The sequence below is a fragment of the Vulpes vulpes genome, chromosome 3 (genome assembly GCF_048418805.1).
Source record: "Vulpes vulpes isolate BD-2025 chromosome 3, VulVul3, whole genome shotgun sequence".
NCBI lineage: Eukaryota > Metazoa > Chordata > Mammalia > Carnivora > Canidae > Vulpes > Vulpes vulpes.
Genome location: NC_132782.1, coordinates 129,106,141 through 129,121,499, shown reverse-complemented (window position 1 = coordinate 129,121,499; position 15,359 = coordinate 129,106,141). Strand labels below are relative to the sequence as shown.

The 15,359-nt window shown below is 40.5% G+C and overlaps 1 protein-coding gene across 2 annotated transcripts in view; it reads left to right on the top strand.

Moving 5' to 3' along the window:
* The window catches only part of TLCD4 (TLC domain containing 4), a 103,176-nt gene that overhangs the window by 3,487 nt on the left and 84,330 nt on the right, over window positions 1-15,359 (top strand). The window contains exon 3 of one of the 2 annotated variants that reach the window (XM_072754552.1): window positions 4,154-4,352. The exons of the other annotated variant lie outside the window; for it this stretch is intronic. The gene's annotated coding sequence lies outside the window, so the exon portion shown is untranslated. The remainder of the gene's footprint in view (window positions 1-4,153; window positions 4,353-15,359) is intronic. 2 annotated transcript variants of the gene reach the window in all.

Below are 15,359 nucleotides of genomic sequence, written 5' to 3'. Positions count from 1 at the left end.
ATGTCCACGTTGTTTCCTATCTACATGTGCCTGTTGAGCACTTGAAATGTGGCTGATGCAACTGAGGAACTGAATCTTAATTTTACTTAAATTATTTTAAATTTAAATAGACACATGTGGCTAGTGGCTACAGTATTGGGCAGCTCAGGATTGAAAAGAATATGGGGTCATTAACATTTAGAGGTCTAACAAAGGGGCTTTAGCCAGCAAGAAAAATAGAGAAGGGAAAGCCAGGGAGATAGAAGGAAAATCAGAAAAGAGTGGTATCCACAAAAACCAGGAGAAGAGAATGATTCAAGAATGGGAGTGCAGTCAGCTATATCACATGCTGTTCATAGTTGGGATCACATGACTTAAATTAGTCGCTGAGGATCTAAGCAAGAACAGCATTTCCCTGAAATGGTGGTTACAGAAGGCAGTTGGAAATGGGCAGAAGAGAGAATGGGAGATGAAGAAACAGTGTCTGTGGACAGTTACTTCAAGTTTTTCTTTGAAAGGGAATGGAGAAATTGGATGGGAAATGGAGAATTTGAAATTGAGGAAACTTACTTTAAGATGGGAATTGTTAGACATATTCATTTGATGTTGACAATGCCCATGGATGAAAATTGATGCAAGAGAGAAAAGGAATGAGAGTAGGAACAAAGTTCTTCAAAAGATGAAGAGGGTCAGAATGTAGCACAAGTGGAGGAACTAGGCTTTGATAGGAGGAGGGACCCTTATCCCAAGATAACAGGGTGTAAGGCAGGGATATAATGCAGGTACTGTGAGGTTTATAGAGTTGGTGGTAAATAGATGAGTGTGTGGAGATTCAGGGTAGAGAGTGAGAGACTCAAGGAGAAAGAAGTTGGGAAATAATCATCTTGAAAAGTAATTGGCACATTCACAAGGATTGGCGTAGGATTTCTGGGGAGATTGGAATGCCCACTTGAAGCTTGTGATAACAAATTTAGAGAGAAACCAGTCAGCATAATTTTATGTCTTTTTCCCCACTGGAAAAGGCAGATAGTTGGCTTTAACCAAAGTTAGATTTTTGACAGGTGAATACATCAGCAAGATAAGATTCTTCTCAAGGGAGCAAGGTCTGTGGAACTTTCTCTGAACATAGTGGGAAGTGAAGACAGGAGGTAAAGGTAGGAGAGTGGGTGAATAGTGACAGAATGAAAAGTCAGGGCATTGGAGGCCTAAAGAAGGTTGAAAATTAGCAATGAAAGAACTAGAGCCTGTGAACTGTAGAGATAAGAGGCAGTGGTCAGCGAGTAGGATGCTTGAAGTCAGTATTGTGTTATTACTGATAGTAGTTTTTAGGGCGTAACTGTAAGAATGGATGAAAAAGATACAAGGGCCACGCACACGGATGCCAAAGTCACTAAGGGGTGGAGAGGAAGATGAGCTCAAGTTTTCAAGAAGAGTATAGAAGATGATAGCAACCAAAAAGACCTTTGGGTATAAGCTGGATGTCTTTCATTTGTCCCTCAAGATTCCTTATTCTCCACCCTACTCAGAGCCATGAGAGCTGAAACCTGTGGATAGTCAACATTTTCCTTGCTGTCGGGTTCTGGTTGGGTTTGGCCAGTGGGGTCCCTTAGTAGATCTGATGCAGGGAGGCCATGTCCCTGAATGGGAGGTCTCTGCTCTTCAACATGGCTTCTACACCTCTCTCTCCTTCTGGGCCCCAGAGCTCCCTTTCCATATTCCTTCAGGGCAAGGGATGGTGACAGTTCCACTGTTACTGGCCTTCAGTGACTGCACTGTCCCTTGTGCCTTCCTTCCCTCATTCCTACCTCTGTAAATAGTACCTCTATTAAGTCATCCTCACCTTAATACAAGTATGCCGTCTATATTCTGTTGGGGTGGTACAACTGCATGATCAAGAACTTCAGAGGAGCTAGTTCTTTTGAAAGAAGGAGAAATGATTTGGAAGCAGTGATATGGATCAGGAGTTTCCCCACTTCCTGTGCATGTGTGAGAAACAAATGGCCTCCATTTGAGAGACATATTGAGGAGCAAGTCTTCGGCTTCTGCAGGGAGGTGGAGAAGTCATTCAAAAAGAAGTTGAAGATAGAGGGGAAGTTTTCAGGTTACAGATTAGGAGGTCCAAAGTATGCTGTGAAAGGGTTTGAAGGGTGGTGAGGAATAGGAGTTGTGTCAGATTGGGGGAATATAGAAGTTTTAAAGTAATCATGAAGATAATAATATCTTGATAATCAGGATAATGCTAATCTGGGAGGCTTCTAAGGGCTTGAAGTAAATACGGTGGAGGGCAGGCTCTCGATTCTTTGGGTTCAGTTCTACAAGTACCTAATATGTGCAGCTCACTGGGCTAGGTCCTGGGGTTACAGTGGTAAGGCAGTAACAGTTAATACCCAAGCAGTGACTCAATAATGACCCTGACTATGTGAATTGCATACCTCCTAGAGAGAAAGGGCCTCCTAGAGAAAAGCTACCTAACCCATGCTTTCATGGGCTGCCCTGGAGCATGGGCCACTAGGGACCCTGGCAGGTAGGCCCTTTCCCAACAGAGTTCAACAATCCTGAAGCCTAATGAGAGTAGTAAATTATGGATAAAGACTGAAGCTCTTCTGCAAGAGCCAGGAAGACCGCTTTGATCAGCATTATGTTTGCCCATGACAAGGTAAACTTGGAAGGGAGTTCTTCGTCTGGGCCACAGACTGCCACAGACATCTTCTGGAAGATGTGGTAGGATAGGGGACAGAAATTGTCCCAGTACAACCCAAATCGTTGCTATAGCCAAGACTTTTTCCTTGTCAAATATACTAATACATGTTTAAGTTGCAGCTTTTTCCTGAATGAAGCCACGTGCTAGGATTCCTTGAACACTAACCCTTAAAGGCTAAGGCAATTGTTAATATTTAATTGGCATTTACTGTGTGCTTCCTATATGCCAGGCACTCAGAACATGAATTAACTAATTCTCACAATACCCTACAAGGTAGGCATTATAATGATCCCATTTTACAAATGAAGACATTGAGGTACAGAGAAATCATTTGCTCTGGGTCACAGAGCCCGGAATTGGCAGTCAGTATTCCAAAAAGCCATACTCTTCCCTTCTACGGTATCATTAAAAGTATTTGTCATCTATTTATATCAGCTGTTGTGCTATATATTAAAGAAAGGAAGATAGAAATATACTCTACTATGACTTTTTCTTTATAAAATTGGAGCTAAATAGGAGGCAAAGGATCTTTAAAAAGTGACCTTTTCAGGGGTACCTGGCTGGCTCAGTTGATACAGCATATGACTCTTGATCTAGGGATTGTGAGTTCAAGCCCTATGTTGGGTGTAGAGCCTACCAAAAAAAATTTGTTTTAAAGTGGGTTTTTCATATTCCAGTTAAGAATTGCTTCTGTTTTCTAGCTTGTTCTTCAGTTGCATTCCAAAAGGATATTAGAGTAAATAGACATGTCTCTCTGTCTCTCTGTGTATATAATCACTCTTGATTCATGCCTTGTTTAAGATAAGTTTGCAGTGAAATTACTAGACACACTAATTTTATTCTCTTGCTTTATGTTCATTTATCTTAGGTATATCTTTCCAGATAGGTTTATAAATTCCTTGCTCCAGCCTTATACACACAAAATGCCTGATCAGTTCCAAATTTAGCAAGACATTAAAATCTTATTTAAAAATACATTCCCAGACTATCACAGTAAGTATCACACCACGTCGTACCGTTTATTAATGACAACCACAACAATAATGGCTCCTTTAATTTTCAGTTACCATATTTTCAATTCTAGACCTACAAATAAAGTCAGAAACAATTAGATTTCTGCACTAAATACTGCTTTTCTTTGAAATCTTGCTAATTAATTTTCTCTTCATCCCAACCCTCCCTCCCCACAATGCCTCTGCCTGGCATGACAATCGGGTCTGTCTTTTCTTCATTGTACATCTTCCCTTTCCACCCTATCTTTCCCAAATCCTTTTTTTGCTGCCAGAGAGCTCTTTGTCCTTGTTAGAAACACACAGATTGTACTTTCTCTTATCTGACTATACATTGTACCTGTGAAATTCACATGCATAATAAAACTTGCAGGCTACCATTCAGTAGGCATTTATATACCTTCTAAACCACTTTTCACAGCCTCCTGTGAACTTAAGTATTATTATCATCCCCATTTTGTAGGTGAGGAAGTTGAGGCTTTACCACGCTAACACTAATCGCGGCTGCTGCTTTGATTTGATTTCCGGTGGATGTACTGTGGCCATCTAGTGGCTTCAGGAATATGGTGATGTTACCTAGGGAAGACACTTAATGCAGAAAACATGTTACATTAAGAAGAAGGGGATAAGAAGAATGAAATATACAGATGTGCTACTTAAAGGTTAGTGTTATTTTCTCTTGCAAGTTTTGTGTAAACAAAAAAATGTATATGAATACATTTCACCACAGCAGGTAAATAACTCTTACTGTGCCCTTTAACCTGGTTTTTTATCAGTCTCTGTGCTTTATGTAATGTTCTACTCACCTTATATCAGCACTAGGTGCCCTATTCAATGTGAAATCTCTTCTCAATTTGTTACAGACAGGGTTGTTAATTTACCAAAAATATTTTTTGGTAGAAATCTCAGATAACTTAGCTATTTCCCAAACTTAAGGTTCTCTTTTCCACTCTAGTACTCCAATGAGATCTTTGCAGGTTTTATTTGTTTTGGAGTAACATAAAAGATAACAAATGAACCTGAGAAAGTCTTACCACTTTGAAATATTTGATGAGTATTTACCTAGGGAACTAGGGAGTACCTGCGTCTTAACTTCAAAATTTAAAAGAATCTCTAGATTTCCCTTTCTGAAAAAATGCTATAAACTAAACAAAACCTCCCATGGTCAGTATCCTCCATCAATTATGCCCTCTCTTTCCTGACTAACCACTGACTCTCACCGTGTCTTTATCCTTAGCCTACAAAGCTTAAGTCTCCCCCATTAAAAAATAAAAGCGAAATCAATAAAACCCTTCCTCAATCAGTCTGGCTCAGCATAACCCTTTTAAACTACCAGCCAGGCACAGCCCAACCACATGAAAATGGCACTCCAGTGTTTAACCACACCTTTATGCTTTTGCCAGAGTGTTTTTCCACTCCCAGCCTGTTTTTACACAATTGGGCTGTTTCCTGAAGCCTTCTGGTGAGCACAAAGCAAAGTTGTATTTCAGGTGTTGAGAGGTAGTCATCTGAGCATGTAGCCAGGCAGCCGATTCTTAGTGGACTCCACATATGGAGGCTCCTCTCAGTGTATAGAGGAAGCAGGACCCTCTCATCTCAACCCTAGAGAAGTAGGTATTGACTGACACAGGCCTTGACCTAGAATGACACTGTCCTATGTATACAGGATACCTCTATAATATACCAGCCTGAAGGGTGGCTGAGTGGTTAAGAACTTGGTTGAATTTGTGCTGACCTGACTTGCCCCTACAAAAGGAAACAAACAAATGCGGTTTATTAGGTTTGCTCTATCTTAGCCAGTCTTCCCTGTTAGCCATCACCCTATGGCTCTGCAATAACTCTCTGAAAAGACCTAACAAACTGCCTAAGAAAGGAGCTTTCAAATGCCTTCTCCCCATTTTGTTGTATTTCTTCTTAGTCTCAGTCTGGTGGCCCCTCTTGTCCTTCAGAAATATTCATCCACCTCCCATCAAAGGATGTTTTATTCCTTGGTTTCTTTTCCATGTCCCAATGCCTCAGGCTTCATCTGAACAAGCGTTCTTTTTTTTTTCCCCTTAGTCATTTGTGGTTCCAGAGGATAATGACCTTAAGTCTCATGACTAAGGGTGAAGGTAAATATCCCAATAGTTGTTTAGTCTTCCCACCACAGTGATCTCTATGCCATCTAAAATTTAAGCACACATTGCAATAGCACTTTTTTTCCTCAGAGACAATCCAATCCAATCCAATCCAATCCTTTCTCCATGAAATATTCCTTTTAAAATAATTTTGGCCCTATAGTATCAGAACAAAGATTGCTACTTTCTCTGGCACTTTAAAGAAACAGCACCAACTTTAATTAGAATTTCATTCTGAGTCTTTTCATGGGGGTTTGGGATGGAGGGGAGTCATATTTTCAATTTAATCTGCCAAACAAAAATGCCTAAAGTTTATGTTTCACTGTTGCTGATTTATCTCTCTTTTGTCTGTTCATATTTGTTGATGTATTGCCCTCCATTGATATTCTAAAGAATAGGGGGTTGCCCAAACTCCAGCTGTGGCTAAGGTGTTTTGGGTCCTTCATTTCCACACCCAGCATGGATCCCCGATTCTCCAGAGAACAAGCCGTCTATCTCATGCACAAGAGGCAATTACTGATTATGAGAGTGGAGGTAGGTGGAGGCAGTGTCTCTGGAGGCCTCAGGACCCCATTACTATAGGATTCAACCACCATATCCAAGAGTAGTTCTGAACTTTGGGAGAACTTTACCAACCTAACATGCAGAACGCTCTTCTATTCCAACTGTTCAAGTTACACATTATATAATGCCAGGGAGCTAAAACTGTGGGCCTCTCTGGTCTCCGGAGCCAGATACCCCAACTTGGTCCCTGGGGATTAGTTCTCATCTTAGTCCAGATGCAAGTGGAACTAGTCATAACTAGTTACCATCTTATCTCTTTTTTCCTAAAAACTCAATGTTCTTAAAAGAGGTTAATCCATGTTTGATGTCTTATTTTTCTTTGTTCATATTCACTCTTAATTTGCTGCAATCTAGTTTCTGCCATTGTTATCCACCGGTAACGTCTAGATTTTCAAGTCCAAAGAGTATTTCCTTCTCTAGCCTCTCTTGTCTTCTCTCAGTCAGGTAATTGAACCTTTTTCCTCCCATTGATTTTCATTACTCCATTTTCTTCTGATTCTCCTCACATCACTATTGTTCTATTTGGAATTTTTTCTTTAGTTTTTCTTTCTACTTCCCTTAAACAAAAACAGCTTAAAATATATTTAGAAAATACTAGAAATAATAAAATGGAAACTTAGGTAGTCACCAGCTAGGTTTTCCTTTTCTTGTATTTTTTCTCCATATTGCCATTCTCTTTCCCTCTAAGAAAAAAATCCTTATATACCCCATTTTGGTCTTTATACCTCTGAGGGTTCTTAACTTTGGGAATCTTTTCTTACTTCTTCTGGCAGATGAATGGCTGCTGCCATAACCTCCATTCCTCCTCTTCTGGTGCATGTTGGCTCGGTCAGAGACTCCTTGTCCTCTTTTATAGCTAGGTATGATTTTGTGGGGATGTTCTTGCTGATAGACTCTGACTGGAAGTGGTGAGTATGACTTTGGCCTTATCTTTGTAAAAGAAGACAGCTTCCCTTGCACTGCTTGCCGTCTCCTCCATGGAAATGTCTGTGACCATCTGCAACCATTGAGATGAGGGAGACATCTTAAGAGAGAGTGGGACAACAAGATAAAAGGAATCTGGGTCCTAAATGGCCTCACAGAACAGAGTGCCCTGTAGTCTAGGCCCAACTATCATGTGAGAGGGAAAGACACTCATCTTTTTATTTTAATTTTTCATTTCTTTACTTTCATTTCCACTGCTTTCTGGGGTCTCTATTACAGCAAGTTAGCCTTGACTCGAATATAAAAATCGATACCTGGAAATGGGAGACTTGTAACAAAGTCTTAAAGCATATAGCATTACCTAAGTGGTCAGATAATTGGCAGCGAGGAAATAGCTCTTGCAGGCTAGAAAACTGGTGATTCTCGTGGCACCATTGTAAGATATTTGGTAAAACTCTCACCTACTCGTTTTGGAAGACTGACCATGTTTCTTGTATGGCTGAATTTTAGAGGAAGCATTTGGAAAGAACCAGAATATAAATGAAATTGTTGCTCCTTGGCTAGTTTAGGAAGGTTTTTCAAGAAAGAAATGAGCTCACATAAGAAATGATGGGTTTGCGGGGATCCCTGGGTGGCGCAGCGGTTTAGCACCTGCCTTGGCCCAGGGCGTGATCCTGGAGACCCGGGATCGAGTCCCACGTCAGGCTCCCTGCATGGGGCCTGCTTCTCCCTCTGCCTGTGTCTCTGCCTCTCTCTCTCTCTCTGTGTGACTATCATGAATAAATAAATAAAATCTTAAAAAAAAAAAAAAAGAAGGTTTGCAAGGAGAGATGGAAGGAATAGAGTATATAGAAAATTGGAGCCTCACAAGGTTAGGAAATTCAATTACTTCTGTGGTCCAAACAGGATAAGACTGTTTTTCAAACACTTTCTTAAAGCCCACCCATTAAGATTCATCAGCCAAAGAGATCTAGCCTTACAGTGAAGGTCAGATTAGCAGTGTTACCCTCACTTAGTTTTTAAAGATTACCTCAAAATAGCAACCATTAAAACAATAAAACTAGAGGGTAAGGAAGTTGAAGAGCTCCATCCAGAAAAGAACTTTGGGTATAGTTTCTGGCACATGTAACAGACTGGAGAGGAATAGCATAGAAGCCTACTAAGATTTTGAGGAAATTACATTGCTAAAGAAACCAGGGATCTGACCTGCAAAAGCCAGTCATTATGTCCTCAAGCCATTTCTAGGAAAGCACACTTTCCAGTATTCACTCCATTTTGAATCTGGAGGATAATGGACAAGGAAGAACCCTCTGGAGTGTGTAAACCTGGGGTCATTGTGGGCATAACCAAACATGTCCAGAGCTATTAATCAGGAAATTTCTTCCATGGCTAGGGCAGGAATTTCTGTTTGGAAAGAAACTATGAAGGACTACTGGTTGTTGCATGTTTCCCATTCTGTCCTTTTTGAATTGGAAGTTTTTATTGTGGTTAGTTTTATTCCTGCCCCACCATTGCATATTGCATTGAGTATGGGCATCAAGTAACTTCTGTTTCGTTTATAATTATTGGACTATATTCAGCCACATAACATAGACATAACAGAGAAGGCTGTACTTTCCTCAGAGATACTGGACTTTGAGCTGGCTACAGAACCTGGGTAGGCCATGAATGGTGTCTTTTAGAGAGAGAGGTTGATGTATATAGGAAGAAGAGAGTGCTCACATAGTTGGGTAGTCTGAAGGATTGAGTGAACCTCTTTGTTTATCTTTGCCTTAATTCATACAATCTTCCTGGAGGTTCTGATTTATTTATTCAGAAACTTATCTCCTGCACTTGATACCTCTCAAATTCATATGTCCAACCAGGATTCTCTTTCATGTTCTAGACCTATATTATCTAAGTACAGTTAGCCTTTGAACAAAATATACAGGTCCACTTACATGTGGATTTTTTACAGCACAGTACTATAAATATATTTTCCTGAGAATTTTCTTTTTTCTAGCTTACTTTATTATAAGAATATATGTAATACATATAATGCACAAAATATGTGTTAGTTGACTATGTTATTGGTAGGACTTCCAGTCAACAATAGACTATTAGTAGTTCAGTTTTGAGGGAATCAAAATTTATATGCAGATTTTTGACTACATGGGGTTGGTACCCTAACCCCCATGCTATTCAAGGGTTAACTGTATTGGATACCTTTGCATGGATTGACCATAGGAAAAATGTTCATCATAACATGTCTGAGACTGAAATAATTTTTGCTTAAACATGTACCTACTCTGTGAGAGATTGCAATTAATGGTCACAAACTCGGCCTATCCCCACTATATATGCCCTCTTGCACTGTGACTTTTCTGTTCTTCCCATCAAGAAGTGGACTCCGGATCTCCACCTCCTGGTATCTGGACTGACTTTGTGACTTGCTTTGATCAATAAAATGCAGCAGAAGTACTGATGTGGGATTTGTGACCCTAGAGCTGAAGAAGCCTCGCAGGCTTTGCTGTCAATCTTTTGGAAAGCTTCTGTCATCCTGTGAAGAAACATGGGCTAGCCTCTTTAAGGATGAGAGGCTATGTGGAGAAGGTGCCCAGCTGGCATCCAGTACCAACCACCAGCATGACTAACAGTGGAATTTACAAGGCCCAGTAGCTCCCCCTGTTCTATAATTATTAAGAATCTCAAGGAGATGGGAATAGCAGAATAAACTCAGCACAAGCTGCATGTCCACGAAGCAGGCCTTGACCCTAGAGATACCATCTTGAACCATCAAGCTCCTGCCAAGGTACCACAGCTGACTATCCCTGTGTGAGTGAGCCCAGGCAAAAGCAGCGGAATTTCCCAACTAAGTCCAGCCCAAATTGTTGAGCCACAGAATTGGTAGCTAATAAATGATTGTTTTAAGCCATGAAGTTTTGTGATAGTTTATTTTGGGCAGCAATAACTAAGACTTCGTTAATGACCTCCTATCCAGGATGATTAAAGCTCAAATCATTCAACCTCACCCATATTTTTCATGTCATCCTGTGAGGCCTGAGGAACTCTGTGTTTTTTCCCTTCCTGTATGTGCTCGTCTTGCCTAGGAGTGCGGGTTGTGAAGCTATAGTGTCCAGGTGTAAATCTGAAGTTCTCCCATTACTATTTGTGTGACTTTGGACACATTATTTTACCTCTTTGTGCCTCTGTTTCCTTGTCCATAAAACAGAGCTAACCCTATCTTTCATATTAGGGTCTGTGCAGGTTAAATGAATGGAGCTGAGCACAGTGACTATGCTCTCTAAGTGTTAGTGATTATGACGGCCTTGAATTTAGCCACACCATCCGTGAAGTTCAGGAGGGACCACGCAGGATCACTGTGGAAGATTTCTGGGCTTGGGCTGGATCAGCACTCACAGAGGGAAACAGACATGGTCCTAGAGGGACTGTAAAGTAGTATGAGGTCAGAAATTTGGGCTCGGCAGTCAGGCTTTCCTCCCTTCCATCCCAGCTCTGCCATTTGTTCTCTTTCTTTCATGAGTTACTTACTCCCTTTAGGTCTTCCTTTTGTCAGCTGTTGAGTGGAAATAATAAAAGGAAATCTCTGAGAACATCACTTCAAGGCTCGCCTGAGGACTGAATGAATGATTAAGTCCTGTAGGACTGGCTTATAGAAAAAGCCTTGTGAGCCTGGCATATAGAATATGCCCGCTACATGATAACTGAAATGTGAGTACTGGTGAGAAAGGCAAGCCAAGATCTCTTGGCAAGGATAATATGTACATGTGTACAAGATGGTAAACAGGATGTGAGGTAAGCAATCAGGTGCCAAAGAGAAGGTGAACAGATGAAGTTTGGAAACCAAGGCAAAAGTGAAACCCTTCAGGACTTCGGTTGCTGCATCAGAAAATGTAGGATGATGTAATGTATATTTCCTGAACCTCTCTGCAAGCTATAACAGCAAAATGGAAAATGCTTTAGGAGCCGATTTTGGATTAGAGGGAATAGCTCAGGACGTCTGGGGGCTCAGTGGTTGAGCATCTGCCTTCTGCCCAGGGTGTGATCCTGGAGTCCCAGGATTGAGTCCCAAATCGGGCTCCCCGCATGGAGCCTGCTTCTCCCTCTGCCTGTGTCTCTGTGCCTCTCTCTGTCTCTCATGAATAAATGAATGAATGAATGAATGAATGAATGAATGAATGAATGAATAAATAATCTTAAAAAAATAGAGGGAATAGCTCAAACAAATCTCAGCTTATGCACCACCAATTGCCTTTGAGGGCCCCCTGCATCTTTAGCTTGCTTCTTGTCTTTTCTTTCCTCATCAGTTAAGAATCCAGTTATTTATTGAGCACCTTGGAATACAATGATAAGTGGCAGACCAGTTTCCTGTCCTCACAGAACTTCAAACTAACAGCAGATTCAGGCAATTAAATCAGCAACCTCAACTCTTTGTGAGAATTTAGGGATTGGAAAATCTTCCTGGAAGAAGTTAGACTTAATGTGAAACTTGAACTTTAGATGAGTAGGAATCTACTAATAAGGGGAGTGGGGGGGAAGAGAGCAAGATTCCAGGCCAAAGAGCAACATATGCGAATGCATAGAAAGAAGAGAGAACCAGGAACCTGGGGAATTTAAAGCAGTTCAATAGTGCTGAAAATTGAGTTTGAAGCCAAAAGCTGGAGAGGAGATAATGGTATAAAATTTAAGTTAGGGAATTTGGAATTTTATTCTGAGGTTAATGGGAAGACAATCACATGTTTATACAGAAGAGTGACATTTTGAAAGAATATAATGTGGGGAACAGAAGGAGCAGAACAGAAAGTCTACCTGATTTTGTAAAACAGTTCTATTGGAACACAGCCAAATCCATGCATGTACATATTGTCTGTGGCTGCTTCCAGGCCTTAAGTGCAGAGTGGCATAACTGACTCTCTGACCCTTTAAGAAAATGTCTGCTGGGGTGCCTGGGTGGCTCCTCAGTGAAGTGTCCCACTTTTGATTTCGCCTGAGGTCATGATCTTGGGGTCATGGGATTGAGCCTCCGTTGGGGTCTGCACTGAGTGTGGAGCCTGCTTGAGATTCTCTTCCTCTGCACCCCCCCCCCCAACTTGTGTTATCATAAATAAATAGATAAGTAAGTACAGTTTTAAAGAGAGCAAGAGAAAGAAAATGTTTGCTGGTCCCAGGGAGATGGTTGCAGTAACTGAGTAAGACAATAGTGACCACCTTCGAGGAAGGCAGTAGGAATGTTGGAAAGGCAGACCAATGGAATTGGTACCAAATTATCAATGACTGAAGAAATCATGACCCAGATATCAGCCGAGATCATCTGTTTTGCTTTTTAACTAATTAAGTTGGTTCAAGGCCCAATTATACAACTTTTAAATAAAGGTACCTGCTGATAAGTTTTGCCAATTTCCCAGATGTCTATGATTTTAACATTACCTTGGGCCCTGTTCCTACTGATGGGTTCAGTTATGCCCTGTATCATTGTTTTGTGTGTGCTGTCTCCATGCTGTTCCTTTTGTCTTCAAGTGTGGCACTTGGCCCCATGATTTCTTCACTTACCCCTCCCCGCCAACCTACTCACAAGGCATATGTTTGTGGGGAGGCGTGGGGGCCTAGGGATTATAGAAGGCTTACTAACGATTTGGAAGACATGAGGGAGTCAAAGAAATGCAAGTAAGAGCATTGTACATTTAAAAAAGTATTTTAGGTGTTATATGAAGTTCCTGTGTCTTCCATCTCTTTTCTCTTTCTCTTCTCTCTTCTAACTACTTCTTCCATTACCCCCAGGTGAATTTCTGAAGTAGAACATTTTGTCTCTTACGATCCTGTCTCCTGCTAACCTCATTCCTCAGTCATACTGCTCGCAATGACTCATGAAGTTGTTTTCTTCTGAAAAGAATTCTACCAGCTATTGAGAAAATTGGTTTAACTTCACTATAGGAGCAAGATGTCTTAGAACCAGGGTACTGGGAACAGATTTGGATCAAACCGGTGTAATCTGACATGGCCAACTGGAGTAGCCAGGAAAGGAAGTAGTCCAAGGTGGGAGAGGAGGGCAGGTAACCAAGTAGGGAAACAAAGGTCATTTCCATGAGAGTAATGTATATATCAGACCTTAGGGGAGGGTGAAGTTGTAAATAAGAGAGGAAGCCAGGTTGGGATAAGGAAATCAACCAAAATAATTCTGTTGTAGACTGTTGACTCCTTGTGAAAAGAGACTGTATCTTAATTCTTGTTAGATATGTACCACTTAATACAATGTTAGACACACATGGTAGGGACACAAGAACTGTTTGATAAACTTCATGCCTTTCCTGAAATCTGCTTCTTTTTGTGCTCCTGGGACTTTGCTATTTAGAACAATCTACTCTGTCTGAACAGATCAATCTACTCTGACTGAACAAATCAAACAACTTTAGTAAAAGAGTATTTATTTAACATGTTCTTCCTTCAAAAAGACCTAAACTAGGTCTCAATGTATTTACATCACAGCAAAAGTCACAATAAACAACTGTTAATACTACCACCACCATTTATCAAATGCCAATTAGATTGGAAGTACATTAGCAGGTACTTACCTACCTTCTTTCATTTAAACTTCGTGGTGACCCTATTATTCATTTTACAGATGAGGAGACTCTGGCTCAAAGAGATTCTCTTTCCTGAGGTCATGATAAGTGGCAGACTGTTGGAGTTCAAAACTCTTGATCTCAATAATACTGGTATTAATAATACCGGTCTCAATAATACTAAATTCCAGTTGCCAAACTTTTGGTCTCATTCTCTTGCTTAAAATCTGTGATAGTTTCATATCCTCCTGAGCAGAGTCTGCAATAGTTAGTATGGTGTAATTTCTCTCACATAGTCCCTGCCTACTTTAGTGATTTTATCCTTTTTTTTTTTTTAATTAATTTATTTATTTGAGAGAGACAGCAAGAGAGTACAAGCAGGGGAAGCAGCATAGGGAGAGGGAGAGGGAGAAGCAGACTCCCCACTGAGGAGGGAGCCGCACTCAGGGCTCCAATCCAGGACCCTGAGATCATGACCTGAGCCGAAGGCAGATGCTTAACTGACTGAGCCACCCAGATGCCCCCAGTGGCTTTATTTTTGATTGCTGTTTCCATAAATGCATATTGAGTTCCAAACATTTCTGGTTCCTGCAGCCATGCTAACCTCCATGCTTCCAGGGTTTTGTCTGTTCTCCCTCTTTCTGAAATATTATTCCTTCCCATTTGCCTGACTGATAAAACCAGGGACAAAATTTCTAATCAGTTTCTCTGGGAGAACTCATTCATCATCTTTCTAGGTTTTGATTCTTTTATTAGTAAATTGAGGTAATATTTCCTACAGTTTGGGAAGAGGTTATTTGGGATGAATTGTGGCTTTGCCCCTCATTGGCTGTATCATCTTGGAAAGGTTACTTGATTTCTCTAAGCCTCAGGATTTTTTTCTCCATAAAATAAGATAATGGTGGTTATTTAAAATAGCACCTGACACATAGTAAGTACTCAATTAGAGTGAGCTTGTATTGTATGGCTCTTGTGTGATTTAAATAAGGTTAACATACATAATGATCTAGTACAATAATTGTTAGCACACTGTGCTTAGGGATTTCCTGTTCAACCTTCAAGATTCAGCTCAAGTTCCCCTTGATAATGCTTCTCTGTAAGCATTCTGTACACTCCACACATGATTAGTCATGTTGTCAGTGGTGCTCACATACCTTTATTTTCACTTATTATATCCCATGTAATTATTGGCCTTGGTTCTCATTTCCTTGGCTAGCCTGGACTCCCTGATGACAAGGACTATTTTATTATTTACCCAAACTTAGCATGATTAGGTATTCTATGCACATTGGTTGATTGATTGAACACATTGATTAGGAAACAAGAGAGGGTCTCAAGGAACTTCTGCCACTGGTACTAGTACCACTATGTAATGTTTGTCGAGTATTACGTGCTCATCTTGAGTGCCTGGTGCTCCTTAGCTCATTTAATTCTCACAAGAGCAATATTAGGTAAGTATTATTACCATTAAAGTTTTTTTAAATTATGAAATCTTATTTTATAG